Source organism: Lutra lutra, chromosome 3 (genome assembly GCF_902655055.1).
Source record: "Lutra lutra chromosome 3, mLutLut1.2, whole genome shotgun sequence".
Classification (NCBI taxonomy): Eukaryota; Metazoa; Chordata; class Mammalia; order Carnivora; family Mustelidae; genus Lutra; species Lutra lutra.
The window spans coordinates 183,146,803-183,163,371 of record NC_062280.1 but is presented as its reverse complement, the minus strand read 5'-3'; the positions used below and the strand labels follow the sequence as shown (position 1 = coordinate 183,163,371).

Sequence of the window (16,569 nt, the reverse complement as noted above, 5' to 3'; positions counted from 1 at the left end):
ATATTATCAGTTATTCAGTCAACAGTTATTAATTCATAACAAAAATGCTCTACAGAATGGCCAGAATATAAACCCCAATCAATAAACCAAAAAAAAGAATACACAATTCTTCCTTTCCTAATCATTTTAGCCTTCTTTCTTTGACTTCATCGCTTGATCTTTAGGAGATAAGAAAGCATGTAAAGTGAAAAAAAATTAAAATATAAAAACAGAAGCATGACTTCACCAACATCAAAACTTGAAAACATGTTAAGACATAATGATAAATTCTTGCTGTTCTTAGCAACATAGAATAGATACTAGAATAAAAAAAGACCTTGGAGTCTAGCATATCATTTGTTTGTTTAAGAGGAACTTTTCTCCTTAATGAAATATTATGCAACATGTCATATAAACAAATTAAAAGAAGTAAACGACTAAAAGTCGCTTTTCACTTTTAGTAATAAATCCTGAGGGATAGCTATAGAAAACTGAGACCAGAATAAAATGTAGACCTTACTGACACAGCAATACTGTCCCATTCTCCAAGAAGGTATGACTGTCCTTTGGTCACAGAATTAGTTTACAGGGGAGCATACGGAATGGTTTTGCTTAAGTTGTATGCTTTTATCTAATTATAAAGAAAAATACAATTTCTAGATTATATTAAAACTATAGGAGTGATTATTAGCTCTAAAAATTTAATTTTGTGAATTGATTTTATTCCCTTTAAATACAAATAGTCCTATTTTGCATTGCAGTTTGAATTTTTTTCCAAGTGCATAAAATTGTTGCATATGCAAATGTGCCATACCTTTTAGTATTGCTTATGTACTTTGCAAATGAAGTGTCTAAAGCAAATTCTATAACTCAATTTCTGGTTTTGTTGTAAACCAAACTCTACTTAATAGCTTAGCACACCTGATTTGACTTGGCATTTTCAAAACTGATTTATTGCACACTCTGAAAAGCCTGTTAGTTCTAATCTTGCAAATGCAATAGGTTCCTCTTGCCATGATAATTATTATGCAGCTGATAGGTATGTTATGTCTTCTCCCAGCTTATATAATTGTGATTTATCAGCCATTTCCAGGAGAAATCACATCTCCAAAGCAATAGGTTCCGCCATGTCCTATGGACTAAAGTGCTATGCATTATCTGAAGAGTAGCCTGGTTACAAAGAGGGACGAATAAGAACTTAGCCTGTTCCAAGCCCTGGAGTAATTCCTGGGGAGAAACTGAGATATCCTTTATGCTTTGCGGTAGGTCTGGTCAATGTCTTAGAATTCAAACACAATTAACCTAGAGTTTGCAGTTTGCCTCTACTGCTTTCAAATCGCTGCAAGCAATAGGCTACACGTGATCGACTTCTAAAATATTTTTAAAATATGCCAAATAATTAAGTAGGGTTGGTGACAAGTTAAGGTATACTGAATTAATGATATAGCACAATTTTTCTTCTTTCTTCAATAATTTCCATTCTCAAATTGTAACTCATTCTTTTAAAATTGGCAATGGCAACCTGACAAGCATTGTTTGTAATTATGTATGGATTTTTTAAATCCAAAGTTCAGTGACTTCTGTTCCTTCGTGATAAAATTGTATCACTCTGCCATCCTCAATGGCTCCTTCATGGCCATGTGAGAAAGTTATCCTTAGATAGATGTCTCTTTTTCTGTATTATGAAGTAACAAAAAGAGCTTTGAGAATTCTTTGTTTTGTTATTGATGAGAACCCACATTAAGGTACAGTTAGAGAGGCTCTGAAAAACACACCAAGATATTTTTTTCTCCGAGTTTTCTCTGAAGTGACAAAAAGTAAACCAATGGAAAATCAAGTTAAAGAAAACCATAGTTCTTTATACTCCATGTTTAAGATAGCTAAAATTATTTTAATATTTACTTTAAATCTTAAAGATAGAATGACTTAGGTTCAACCCAAAGGGCAACTACTATCACTACAACAACTACATTTGAATCAATAATTCATGTATTTACAAGTCCATAAAAATCTATCAGTTCTTTCTTATTTTACTATTGCAGGTATATTCGATTCTTAATAAAGGGCAGTATATGATAGAATTGGAGAATACAAAATTGGAGAATTGAGACCTGGAAAATCACTCAAAAATTATTTTTTATGGATTGATCCATCAATCTATTAATCTATCAATCTATCAACCTATTCACTATCTACCTACAGCAAATATATTTATAATATTAAAATGATGAAATTCCCCCCAAAAATGAAATCTAAGATAAATGTGAGAAATTCCTATGTGTAAAAGTGGGCACTTTATTTATTTATTTATTTATTTATTTATTTATTTATTTATTATTATTTTTTAAATATTTTATTTATTTATTTGACAGAGATCACAAGGAGGCAGAGAGGCAGGCAGAGAGAGAGGGGAGGAAGCAGGCTCCCTGTGGAGCAGAGAGCCCAATGCGGGGCTTGATCCCAGGACCACGGGATCATGACCTGAGCAGAGGGCAGAGGCTTTAACCCACTGAGCCACCCAGGTGCCGCACTTTATTTAAATAAATCTTTATATCCTTATGCAAAAGAGGGTAATGTATTTTATATATACTCTAGTAGTAAACAAACTTATAGTTAAGAAGACATTCATCCAAATATTATTTGTAACAATGAAAATATGAAAAAATCTTAACAATCTGTCATGGCTGCATAAATGGATGTATGCCTTTTTAAATGAAAACTACAGTTGTTTTAAAAGGTATTATATACAGACATGGGAAAATCTCAACCATATACTATTGTGTGAATAAAGTTTCAAGCAAAAACACATATGTGTATGTCCTTCTATATAAAATAATATTAGAGCATAGGCATTCAGAGAGATAGGTCTATACATATGTCTTTAACTTAAAAACAATAGTTTGTCTTTGGGGACCTTGATTTGTACTGATGTTTCTTTTTAGCCATAGTGGTAAAAGCACTGATGCTCTTTCTGCAATGACTTTGAATCTCCTTGTTCACCTTCCAGATGTACCTCATTATTGAGACTATTTTATTTATTTATTTATTTATTTTTTAAGATTTTATTTATTTATTTGACAGAGAGAGATCACAAGCAGGCAGAGAGGCAGGCAGAGAGAGAGAGGGAAGCAGACTCCCTGCTGAGCAGAGAGCCCGATGTGGGGCTCGATCCCAGGACCCTGAGATCATGACCCGAGCCGAAGGCAGCGGCTTAACCCACTGAGCCACCCAGGCACCCCTATTGAGACTATTTTTTGTGGTCTTCTCATCTGAGGCATTTTAAGATGATATAAATGCAAACATATTCTGAGAAGTTATAGCCAAATAATAAGTAATCCTTGCATGATTACCCTTTACTTCTGAATAGTGAAAGAGTAGAATGCAGTTTAGTAAAAAACACATACACCAAAGGTCAAGTGTTCTTACATAAAATATAAGGTTTTATGAGAAGGGAATAAAAAAAATTCAGAGGTTCATGAACAAAAATGAAGAAGGGCTAGGTAATTAGAAAACATGATAGAGCACAAGACATTGCAAAGTCCCAGAGTCCAGAGTTTGTTAATTGGGATAACAGAAGCCCTGAACATTTGTTTCCATCCCTGAAGTGAAGAAAGAATAAGAATCTAAAAACTCAATCTAGAGTAAACTATGCACTTTTGGTGATAATGACATTTCAATGTAAGCTCATCGATTGTAACAAGTGTGCTATTTGGTGCTAGACATTGATAGTGGAGAAGAGGGTACATGGAAACTCTTGTACTTTACACTCAATTTTTTTGTCTGTAAACCTAAAACAGCTCTAAATAATGAAGTTTAAAAATTAAAACAAAAACAAACAAACAAACAAAGACTAAAGGTCTTCTGCTAACTGCTGAAACCAATGTATTAGATGTCTTCTGGCCATCCCAAAGGACCCTAACCAAGATTCTCTTGTCACATGGAGGGAGTGGTCCAAGAGGGGTGTAATGGAAACCATGAATCTCTTGACACCCAGACATGAAATCCCTTGGCATCATTTCTACTCCAATCAATTTGAAAAAGCCAGTCACAGAGCCAGCCCAGGTTCAGAGAAAGAGGCAATGAACTTCCCACCTCAATGGGAAGTATGAGAAAGAACTGGTGGTCAACTTTAAATCAAACATGGGACAAGATTTCAATAAGGCACTTGGAAAAAGCATCAATTTATACTAGGTAATTGAGGTTAATCAAATTAGGAACTAACTGTTTTATTAGATTTGATCTAGCATTATACCTCTTCATTTGAACTCAAGAACATTGTCATCATTTTAGAACAATAAAGTAACTAAATTGCCATATTTTATGTCTTAAAAACTATGTAAATCATGGTAATGGAATAAAGGAACAAGCAAATGAAAATTGGCAACTCAAAATTCATGCATCATTCTAATTTAATTTGCATGGCATGGGACCACTAGCTTTTTTAAAAAAATTAAACATATTGTTATACATCGAGGCGCCCGGGTGGCTCAGTCGGTTAAGCATCTGACTCTTGATTTCAGCTCAGGTCATGATCTCAGGGTTGTGAGATGGAGACCTACATCTGGGCTCTGTGCTCAGCAGGGAGACTGCCTCAGATTCTCTTCCTTTCCCTCTGCCTCTCCACCCACCTATACACTCTCTCTCTCTAAAATAAATAAATATTTAAAAATATTATTATATAGTTATATTAAAATATATTGCAGGAAACTTACAGATAAAGGGTTGTAGAACAAATAATAAAAAGAGAAAGCAGAACACTACTGTAGTAAAGCAAATGATGTTTTCCCTCTCTCCACAGATTTCCATATTCGAATCCCCAAAACCCCATGAGTATGTTACCTTACATGGCAAAAAGGGACTTTGCAGATGTGATTAAGAATTTTGAAGTGAGAACATGAACCTGGTTTATCTACATGGGCCCAATGTAATCCTCCCCAAAACCCCGGCCATGGGTCTTTATAAGTCGGGGGAGGAAAAATGTAGGAGTCTAAGGGTCAGAGGAGTCGTGATGATGGAAGCAGAGTTGGCATTGTTGTGGTCAGGAACCAAGGAAAGTAGGCAGCCTCTAGAAGCTGGAAAAGGCTGCAACAGATAACCTTTGTCCAGAAAGCCTGTTGTCCCTTGAGACAACAGAAGGAACACAACCTGTAATGGTAGCCCCAGAAGACTTATTTCAGATTTCTGGCCTCCAGAACTGTCATACTACGTGAAGCTACTAGATTTGCCCTAATTTGGTGCAGCAGCAGTAGAAAGCTTGTAAAACTATAAAAAAAATTAAAACAGAAGTTATAATTGTTTCCCTTAAATGACAGCTAACAACCAATAAGTCATTTAGAAAAATTTAAAAACTAATTTGTATGGTACAGTGCTTAACTATGTTGGTGTTATCTGATGAAGTCATCTAGGATTTAGGAACTGATTTTTAAGTAATAAAGTTGGTTGAAGGCATGTAAAATATGCTTTAGAAAAGATGTGTCCAAAATACATAATTCCCTTCTGGAGCATTTTATTAAATCAACTTTCACATTTTGGAAACACACATACTCGATGGTAAATTAAATATAACCTGTGTCCAAGTATACCTATGTATAAATTGACCTATGTATAAATAAATACATTTTAAATAAATCAAACCTGAATAAAATAAAATATGTATTCTAACCTATGCATTAAGACAAGGAAGAAATTTCCAGTTTGTGAGTTCAGCGTTCTCTCCCATCTGATAGTTGGCAACTTCTAATTTGTGGGGTGTCTGTGTGTGTGTATGTGTGTGTGCGTGCATGCATGCCTGTTAACACACTCCCTCTGTTCTCCTAAATAACTGGTATGCACCAGAGAATTTAGGGAAGGAATGGGGAGGAAGAAAAGCATTTCTTTGTAGATCTATGGAATTAAGTTACCATTAAAAAAAATGTGAGTGCTCACTTCCACAGCACATATACTAAAATTGGAACGACACAGAGGTTAGCATGACCCCCGCACACAAGAAATTTGACATGCAAATATGTGAGGCATTCCACAGTTTAGAAAAAAAAAAAAGAAAGTAAAACGTGAATTGAACATGTCATAATTTTACCATCTTCATTTATGGGAAACCTAAATACATTTCATTTTATTACAATGAAATGGAGAAAGAACAAATATGCAGAGCCAAGAAATGTGAGACCTAATCAGTTTCTATCATAAACTAACTGGCCATCACTAGGTCTATTTCTACACATGATAAAACAGAATGCCTCGTATGCCCAATGTCATCAGCCTGCCACTGTTCTGTTTCCTGTCTTAATTAGAATGGGAGCTCCAGTATTAACATATTTTCAATTTATGCTAATGAACAAGGTCACTTTCCTCCTGAAAGCCTGTTTAATTCTCTACAGTTTACAGAAGCAAATCAAACTTGTTAACTCATCTTTACAAATTCCTTCCTGCCTTACCTTGTATTTCCAATTCTCCAAATATTTCTGTGAAGAGCAAAAAGGCACAGCCAGGAACCATGTTCTTAGCATCCTCTACACCTCCTGGCCTGGCCCACCTCATCCACTTTGGCCCGAGTCTCTTTGGTAAGGGGTTCAGAGGATACAGGTGTAAAATCTGGATGTTCCCCATATCCCATAAACCTTAACCGCTGTTGGGGCATGTCTGAGGATGTAGATTAATTAGAGAGTTTTGTAGTCTGGACTCCATTTGTAGATGTGTACCAGCCATGACTTCAGGGTTCAACATATGAACCCTGGGGAGTCTTGCTTTCCTGATCTGTAAAAGTAGGAGAGTGCTGGCAGCATTTACCCCATGCGGACCCTGTGTAGCTAGAGGAACACAGTGTTTGTAGGGTACTTGACACAGTCTTCAGACACGAGGGCACTTATATAACAGCAGGTCCTATAGTTATTTGAAAAAGAATGGTTTGTAAAAAGGGAGCTATAATCCCCAAGGAGATGTAAGAGGGTCTTTGTTCTTCTAACAGAAAAGAGCAATATTAGCAGGCAAAGTAAAAATATAGGAAAATATAGCTCACTTATGCCAAGTTATTTTAGCATAGGCCATAAAGAGTTTCTCTTTGGTTTTAGATGTACTTGCTGAGCCACAAGAATCAGAAGTGAGAAGGATAAATTCATTCCAGCATTCCCTATTTGGATGTACCTGTGTGGTACCTGAGCTCTCTCTGAGCCAGTTGTAATACCTACTGGTTGTCTCATTAACTAATGAGTTGATAGAATCTTTGACACACATTCAGCTACAGGAAAAAAAAAAAAGAGAGTGGGAAGGGAAACAGAGACACTTATTCTACCACAGCTCCAGGGTAGGACTTAAGCCTGCGTTAGGGAAGTCTGACAATCACAGTGATTTGTAGAAGGAGAGACTGAGTGAGTGATAAAGGGAAGAGGGCATGACGCTCTTGTGGGTTGTGTCACAGAAGAAAGAAGAAGATGTCTCCTGATTCTGCAAAGGGAGATGTAGCCTGGGTGGGACTGTTCTTCATTTATGGCCATTGTGTCAGCACCTCCTTGATGAAACACAGCCTGGTGTCTTGCTCTGCTCCCTTGCCTCCCTTCTCAATACTCAGTCAGTCTCCGCCAGACCTGAGCCTTCTGGATGCCCAATTGTGAGCAAATGTTTTCTGCTTTTTTTGTTTTTTGTTTTTTTGAAGATTTTATTTATTTATTTGACAGACAGAGATCAGAAGTAGGCAGGGAGGCAGGCAGAGAGAGGGGGTGGGGAAGCAGGCTCCTTGCTGAGCAGAGAGTCTGATGCAGGGCTTTATCCCAGGACCCTGAGATCATGACCTGAGCCGAAGGCAGAGGCTTAACCCACTGAGCCACCCAGGCGCCCCTGTGAGCAAATGTTCTAACACACGAATAGAGCATTTATGAGTATACAGGGGTAAGCTGAAAGCAAACAAACATTCACATTTTAGCAAAACACAATGCCTCCCTCCATCTCCTACATGGGAGTGAGGACTTTACCACAAATGTGGATCATGACCCGGCGAGATCACAATGATCTCCTATGGCCCTCTGCTGCCGCGTCCCCTTTCCAGCCACAGCAGGATGCTTGCCGTCATCAAGCTGGATATGCTCCTGACTCAGAACCTTTGCAATTCCCTCTGCTGGATATGCTGGTCTCTCAGACAGCGTATGGCTAACTTCTTCAAACACCGCTAGCTCAGGAAGGCCTCTCCTGAGCACACTGTATAAAACTGGGACCTCTAGCTTCCTTGACCCTCCATATTTTTTAGCCTGAAATACAGGCCACTTTTATATGCATTAGCTGCCTTTCTCTCTCCAAAGGCAGAGGCATGTGTTTTTTGTTGATGAAACCGAGAACACAGCGTGGCACATTGTAGGTATACATTATGTCTTTGTGAAATGAGTATTTGTTGAATGAGTTAGCATTCGGGATGTTTTTTTGGTCAACCAGAAAAAGTCTAAATAACATTCACTTCAAAATTGCTCAGGGCAACAGGGAAGCAAGAAGTAAATTTTGTTGTCCATATTAAACTACTTAAAATATTTAAATTTTTGGTATCTCAAGGAATTTCCTTCGGCTTTATGGAAAATTCATGAATCCAGAATATTCTGTGACTGCACCAACCAAAATATGGCTCATTCAATTCTGTCTACATATATTAATCTAGAGATAAAATTTGCATCTTTACTTTTGCTACAAATGTCTAAATGACTACTTTTGAACCTCACGATTTTAAGAATATAAACCTTTTAATAATCAATTACCACATCCAGTTAGTTCACAATCATTGAAATATACATTTGGGACTAGGGCTCATTTCAAATCTCAAAATACAAAGTCACTTAATTCAGAACTCCATCTGTGCCCCAGTCTCTGGAGTCTGACAAACAGTCTCCAAATTGTCTTCTGAGTTTTCATCAAAACAAGACACCAGTTTGGAATCTATTTTAACATGACTTGCACTATATGGGGACTCACATTGCATCTGCTTTGATTTTTCTCTAATGAAAGTTCCTAGTTGTTCTGTGTCAGAAAGGATGTAAGTATTCCCTAGAAACAGCGCTGTTATTTAGAATGCAACAATAGAGAAAATCGAAGCCCCGGATCTTATATTTCCTATTCATAAAATTGTAATTGGCCTTTTTATGTCTGTGCTACCCTTGAGACACAGGGAATTAATTTTATGTCCATGAACATATATAGGATACCCATAAAACTCAGAATAGTTCAAATTCTCATACCCCAACAAGAATTAGAAATAAAATCAAAGCATATTTTTCTTTAATCTTGGGGATTCTGTATAGTTTAATGTGAGCTCTTGAGATGATATTAAATTGCAGTTATTGTAAATAATGGGCAAAGGAAGAACTATGGTACAAAGTTTGCAATAGCATCGTAAATAGAGAACAAATACCCCCCACCCAAATTTACATTTCACTTGCAGGATGAAGCAAACTCCTTGCATATACCAAATGTTTATACTCTCCTTTGTCATAGTTGCTACAAGTACAAACTTTGTTAGCTCACTAGGTTCAAAGACTGGTTTCACTACTCATATGACCTAGGTACGGCTTAGACTTGCTAATATACAGCAGACCTCATTTTACCATATCAATAGAGATTAAAACCCCTACATTAAAACTTGGGGAAGGGTGAGCCCTAAGCTAATTAATATACATAAAATACCAGCATGATTTCTGATTCACAGTAAATGCTCAATAAACTGACTCCAAGCGAAGGCCAGTCAGACAGATTAAACCCAATAGTATTAGCTCACAAAGAGGTGACAGTTCTAGGGGCAGAAAATTGCCTTATCATTTGTCAGAGCAAAAAACAAAAAAAACCAAAAAAACATATTTTTCTTAATGATACAAATTAATGCAGAGAATATAATTTGTATATATTTCCAGATATGCGTGCATAGATTTTTTTTTTTTTAGAAATAAGATTACAGGGGCGCCTGGATGGCTCAGTGGTTAAAGCCTCTTGCCATCGCCAAGCCCGTTACCCCTCTTCTTCTGCCTTTTGGACTCAGGGGCGTGGCACTGACTCAACTGAATCTCAACAATTTTTGCTTTGTTCAGTCTCGAGAGTTCTCCCTCCTCTTGCCCCTTATCAAAATAAGAGTCTTCATCATGATCCTCCTAAAGTAGACACCACCATAAAAGCAATCTGTTAAAGCCATCTTCTGATAACTGATACCTGAAATTGTCTAAATATGCTATTCCTTTTAGTTTGTTTGTTTTTTAATAGAGAAGATCTAGGCTTTAAATTACCTTTTCCCAATGTCAAAAAAATAAAAAATAAAAAAGTTGTATTTGTTGCTATAATTCAAGTACACTATCTAAAATCCTCCCTGTGAATATCACACACATGGATTCTGATATCCAGACAGCTGGAATTAACAACAGTCAGGTACGAAGAACTCATCAAACTTGCAAACATAAACACATTAGTACACGCTCCTCATTTCCTATTATAATCTTACTTTTTTTTTTTAATCTTTTTTTTTTTTAAGATTTTTATTTATTTATTTGACAGAGAGAAATCACAAGTAGGCAGAGAGGCAGGCAGAGAGAGAGGAGGAAGCAGGCTCCCTGCTGAGCAGAAAGCCTGATGTGGGGCTTGAACCCAGGACCTGGGATCATGACCTGAGCCGAAGGCAGCAGCCTAACCCACTGAGCCACCCAGGCGCCCCATAATCTTACTTTCAACAGGGGCCCCATGTTTCTTTCTCACTTACTTTATTATTTAAAAGCTTTTGTAATGTTTTTCTATCATTTTCCATGTTCCAGGAAGAGAGGTATTATGACATAAAGTTTCATGGCCAGCTTTCTCTACTTTCCACTTAGAACTTATCAGGGATAATGCATACAAAAAAAGGCAAGCTAATACTGAATTTCTTTTCAAATTCTTTCAAATTTAATATTTTCTGGCTAAAAAAAAATCTTTTTTAGACCGCTTTTTCTCTTCACTTCTATCATAAAAATGGAGGCTGGCTGCTCTTTTTATAGATTTTTTTGGTCATAATGAAATAAAGGTAATTAAGATTTCAATCTAGTTTTATCTAGCACCAAAAACTGTAATTATCTCATTACATTCAATATTGCCTTTAAAGGCAATTCATGGTTAAAACACTACAAAATGTCATTTTATGTAATATCAGTAGTTTCACTCATTTTGGACTATGTCCCTACCCAGCATTTCGTAAAGGAACCATTAATCATCATTACAGTTAATTCCCCCAAGAAAACAACTAAGCAGAATTGAGAATATGAAAAAAGCTCAATGGTACATAAACACCTATAATTCCTGCTTCCCTTGTGGCTTTTTATTTGGAGCTGAGATTTTAAAGCAATGCAAGTTTACTCTCTTCCCATCCTTATTTATTCAACAAATATTCATTTAATGCATATTAAATGCTAGGCTCTATTCCAGACTGTGGGGATTTAGGAAAATTTTTAAAAAATAAACATATATTATAAGGTCAGGAAATGATAAACGCTAAAAGGAAAATTAAAGTCATTTAAACAAACAGAAAATGACTTGGGTACAGGAACAGAGGGTTATCTTCCTGGACCATGAAAAATAATAGAAAATAAATAATATGTAGATCTATACAGATATAAATATATAGATATATACAGATATATTTGGTAAGCTGCATATTAGGTATATATTTTTGATCAGATTATTCCAGTTAGACTGTCAATTTAGGTAAAAATCATAGCTCTGTTTCAGCTGTTCTCAAAATGTTTATCAGTGAGGTATGCTTCTATGAATTTTTTATATGGCCCATATTTTTCAGGCCATACCAAAACTTCTCTTGAAATTTGCTAAAAATTTGCATAGCTGTTTTCATTTGACATGATAAGAGAAGAAAAAAGAAACTTTATCTAAGTCATATAGAAAGAAATCTATTCCAACTGAACTGTATTTCAATTGAAAGTCTAGATTATGTTGACAATTATCATGATGTTATTTTCTGTTCTCTTTTTAAGGAAAAAAAATTAAATGACCCCCAGAAATATATGGTGGGATTCTTTTTGTCGTTTATTTTGTCAATATAGTCACCAAACCACTGGTCAACTGAATAATGAAACTGAGAAAAAAACAAACAAACATTATGAGCTGCTTTATATCAGAGGAAAAATACTTGATTTAACTGCATGGAAAAATTTTTAATCACTTATTCAGGCAAATATCATATTGCCAGATCAAGTTTTTTAAAGTGAACATGAGAAAGATCATGGATTATTGTTTTAAGAATTGGAAAAGTCGGGTGCCTGGGTGGCTCGGTGGGTTAGGTCTCTGACTTCAGCTCGGGTCGTGATCTCAGGGTCCTGGGATCGAGCCCCATATCGGGCTCTCTGCTCAGAAGGGAGCCTACTTCCCCCTCTCTCTCTCTGCCTGCCTCTCTGCCTACTTGTGATCTCTCTCTGTCAAATAAATAAATAAACAAATAAACAAATAAATAAATAAATAATACATACATACATACATACATAAAAAGAATTGGAAAAGTCAGTGTATAAAACAAAAACCCTGCTAAGTAAAAAAACACTATGTGTTTTCAAAACTTACACCAAATGTACTAGCAATGGATGTGTTGGCCTTCTGGAGAGATACACATGTAGACAATTCAAGCATGTAAGGAGTCTTTTTGCCCTCTCGGCTGACTTTTAATACTGTCTTCTGAAACCATGTCTTCCAACCTCTTTGTATTTTAACTCCTCTTTGATGGGATGTATCAAAAGATTTCTATAAACATCTAAGACTTTCACAGTTTAGTCAAGCCTCAATTTTGAATATACAGTTAATATAATCAAATAGCACAGTTATAACAAAATACATCTTATTAACAATAATAAGTACATATTTAATAGCATGTTATGACTATAATCAGAGTACATAAATATTATTATACAAATCATCCCGTCTGGCGCTACACAGAGCAGAGGAGCCTTCCTTGCTGAACCCTGCTGAACCCTGCCCACACTGGAGACTTGGTGCACCTTGCCTGGATCCTGGTTGATATTTTCAGCTCTACATCCTCTCAACCAGCTCTCACCAAAACCACTAGGAGGAGGAACACCCAAAAGGGGAAAAATTCAGAGATTGTGGCTTCTGCCACAGAACTATTGGATATGGACATAAACAGAATGTTGGAAAGGGAATTCAGGGTAACAACTCTCCAGGCAATGGCTAGGTTGGAGAATACTATTAGTGGCAACATAGAGTATCTAAGGGTGGAAAAGAGGGCTGATCTGGCAGTACTAAAAAATGCTATCAATGAGATCAAATCTAATCTAAATACTCTAACAGCTAGGGTAACAGAGGCAGAAGATAGAATTAGTGATCTAGAAGACAAACTGATAGAAAATAAGGATCAGGGGAAGCCATGAAAACAGAATTAGGGAAATAAATGACACCATGAAATGTTCCAACATCAGAATTACTGGGATTCCTGAAGATCCATAGAGAAGACTAGAAGATATAGTTGAATAAATTCTGGATGAAAATTTCCCTAATCTGGGGAATGGAACAAGTGTTCATGTCCTAGAGGCAGAAAGGACAACTCCAAGATCAATGAGTCTAGAAAGATCTGTACACACACACACACACACACACACACACAAAAGACTTCCAGACACTTAATTGCGATATTTATGAATCATAATTTCAGACAGGAGGTCTTAAGGGCAGCTAGGGGGAAGAGATCCCTTATATACAGAGGAAGGACCATCAGAATAACATCAGACCTGTCCACAGAAACCTGGCAAACCAGAACAGACTGGCAAGATATATTCAGGGCACTATATGAGAAGAACATGAAACCAAGAATACCTTATCAACAAGGCTGACATGCAAAATGAATGGAAAGATAAAGAGCTTCCAAGACTGGCAAGGTTTAAAAAAGTATGGGACCACCAAGCTGGCATTACAAGAAATATTAAAGGGGGTTCTATAGAAGAAGAAAGAACCCAAGAGTGACACAGAATAGAAATTTACAGACAATCTATAGAAACAAGGACTTCACAGGCAACATGATGTCAATAAAAGCTTATCTTTCAATAATCACTCAACATGAAAGACCTAAATGCTCCCATAAAATGGCACAGGGTTGCAGACTGGATAAAATGACAGGACCCATCCATATTCTGTCTACAAGAGACACATTTGGAACCTAAAGATACATCCAGACTGAAAGAGAAGGGATGGAAAACCATCTTTCATGCCAACAGGCCTCAAAAGAAAGTCGGGGTAGCAATTCTTATATCAGATAAATTAGATTTTAAGCTAAAGACTGTAGTCTGAAAGAAGGACACTACATCATTCATAAAGCATCTGTCCGCCCAGAAGATCTAATAATTGAAAATATTTATGCCCCCAATATGGGAGCAGCCAAGTACATTAGCTAACTGTTAATCAAAATAAAGAGTCATACTGATATGAATACATTAATTGTAGGGGATCTTTACTTGCCACTTTCAGTAATAGACAGATCGTCTAAACAGAAAATCAACAAAGACACAAGAGCTTTGAATGACACATTGGGCCAGATGGACCTCATAGATCTATACAGAACATTCCACCCTAAAACAACAGAATACTCATTCTTCTTGAGTGCACATGGAACTTTCTCCAGAATAGACCACATACTGGGTCACAAATCAGGGCTCAAATGATACCAAAAGATTGAGATTTTTCCTTGCATATTCTCAGACCACAATGCTTTGAAACTGGAACTCAACCACAAGAAAAAGTTGGAAGGAATTCAAACACTTGGAAGCTATAGACCATCCTGCTCAAGAATGTTTGGGGGGTACCTGGGTGGCTCAGTGGGTTAGAGCTTCTGTCTTCAGCTCAGGTCATGATCTCGGGGTCCTGGGATGGAGCCCGCATCAGGCTCTCTGCACAGTAGGGAGCCTGCTTCCTGCTCTCTCTCTGCCTGCCTCTCTGCCTACTTTGATGGCAAAGGTGGTCCTAAGGGGGAATACATAACCATCCAAGCCTCACTCAAAAAAATTGAAAAATCCCAAATATACCGGCTCTCTTTACACCTCACAGAACTGGAAAATCAACAACAAATTAAGCCAACCCCATGCACAAGAAGGTAAATAATCAAGATTAGAGCAGAGATCAATGAGTTAGAAACTAGAGATACAGTAGAACACATCAACAAAACTAGAAGCTGGTTCTTTAAAAGAATCAATAAGATCGATAAACCACTGGCCACTAATCCAAAAGAAAAGAGAGAGGACCCAAATTCATAGAATTATGAATGAAAAGGGAGAGATCACAACTAGCACCAAGGAAATACAAAGAATCATCAGAAATTATTTTCTGAAATTATTTTCAGAATTATCAACAGTTATATGCCAATAAGTTAAGCAACCTAGAAGAAACAGATGCATTCCTGGAAACCTATAGACTTCCAAGACTGAAACAGGAAGAAACTGGCAACCTGATTAGTAACAAGATTGAAGGAGTGATCAAAAACCTCCCAAAATACAAGAGCCCAGGACCTGACAGATTCCCTGCGGAATTCTACCAAAAATTCAACCTGTTCTCCTAAAGCTGTTTCAAAAAATAGAAACAGAAGGAAAACTTCCAGACTCTTTCTATGAAGCCAGCATTACCTTGATTCTCAAACCAGGCAAACACCCCATCAAAAAGGAGAATTTCAGACCAATATCCCTGATGAATACAGATGCCAAGATTCTCAACAAGATCCTAGTTAATAGGATCCAACAGTATATTAAAAAGATTATCCACCATGATCTGGGGGATTTATCCCTGAGATGCAAGGGTGGTTCAACATTTGCAAATCAATCAATGTGATAGAACAAATCAGTAAGAGAAGAGAGAAGAACTACATGGTCCTCTCAATTGATGCAGAAAAGGCATTTGACAAAATACAGCATCCGTTCCTGATTAAAACTCTTCAGAGTATAGGGATAGAAGGAACATTCCTCAACTTCATAAAATCTATCCATGAAAAACCCATACCAAATATCTTCCTCAGTGGGGAAAAGCTGACAGCCTTCCCATTGAGATCAGGAACAGGACAAGGATGCCCACTCTTGCTGCTCTTGTTCAACATAGTACTAGAAGTCCTAGCAACAGCAATCAGACAACAAAAAGAAATAAAAGGTATTCAAATTGGCAATGAAGAAGTCAAACTCTCTCTCTTCACAGATAAAAAGATACTTTATATGGAAAACCCAAAAGACTCCACCCCCAAACTACTAGAACTCATACAGTGACTCAGTAATGTGGCAGGATACAGAATCAATGCACAGAAATCAGTTGTTTTCTTATACACTAACAATGAAAATATAGAAAGGGAAATGAGGAAATCTATTCCATTTACTATAGCACCAAGAACCATAAGATAACCTGGGAATAAAACTAACCAAAGAGGTAAAATATCTATACTCAAGGAACTACAGAACATTCATGAAAGAAACTGAAAAGACACAAAAAGATGGAAAAGCATTCCATGCTCATGGATCAGAAGAATAAACATTGTTAAAATGTCTGTACTGCCCAGAGCAATCTATACTTTCAATGCCATCACAATCAAAATTCCACTGGCATTTTTCAAAGTGCTGGAAC

The 16,569-nt window shown here is 36.7% G+C and overlaps 1 protein-coding gene and 1 non-coding gene across 2 annotated transcripts in view; one reads left to right on the top strand and one right to left on the bottom strand.

The window, feature by feature from the left end:
• GPC5 (glypican 5) overlaps window positions 1–16,569 on the bottom strand; it is a 1,410,504-nt gene that overhangs the window by 800,894 nt on the left and 593,041 nt on the right. The window lies entirely within an intron of this gene.
• LOC125096631 (U6 spliceosomal RNA) lies at window positions 5,897–6,005 on the top strand. Its single transcript, XR_007126303.1, has one exon. It is a non-coding gene; the product is annotated as a U6 spliceosomal RNA (small nuclear RNA).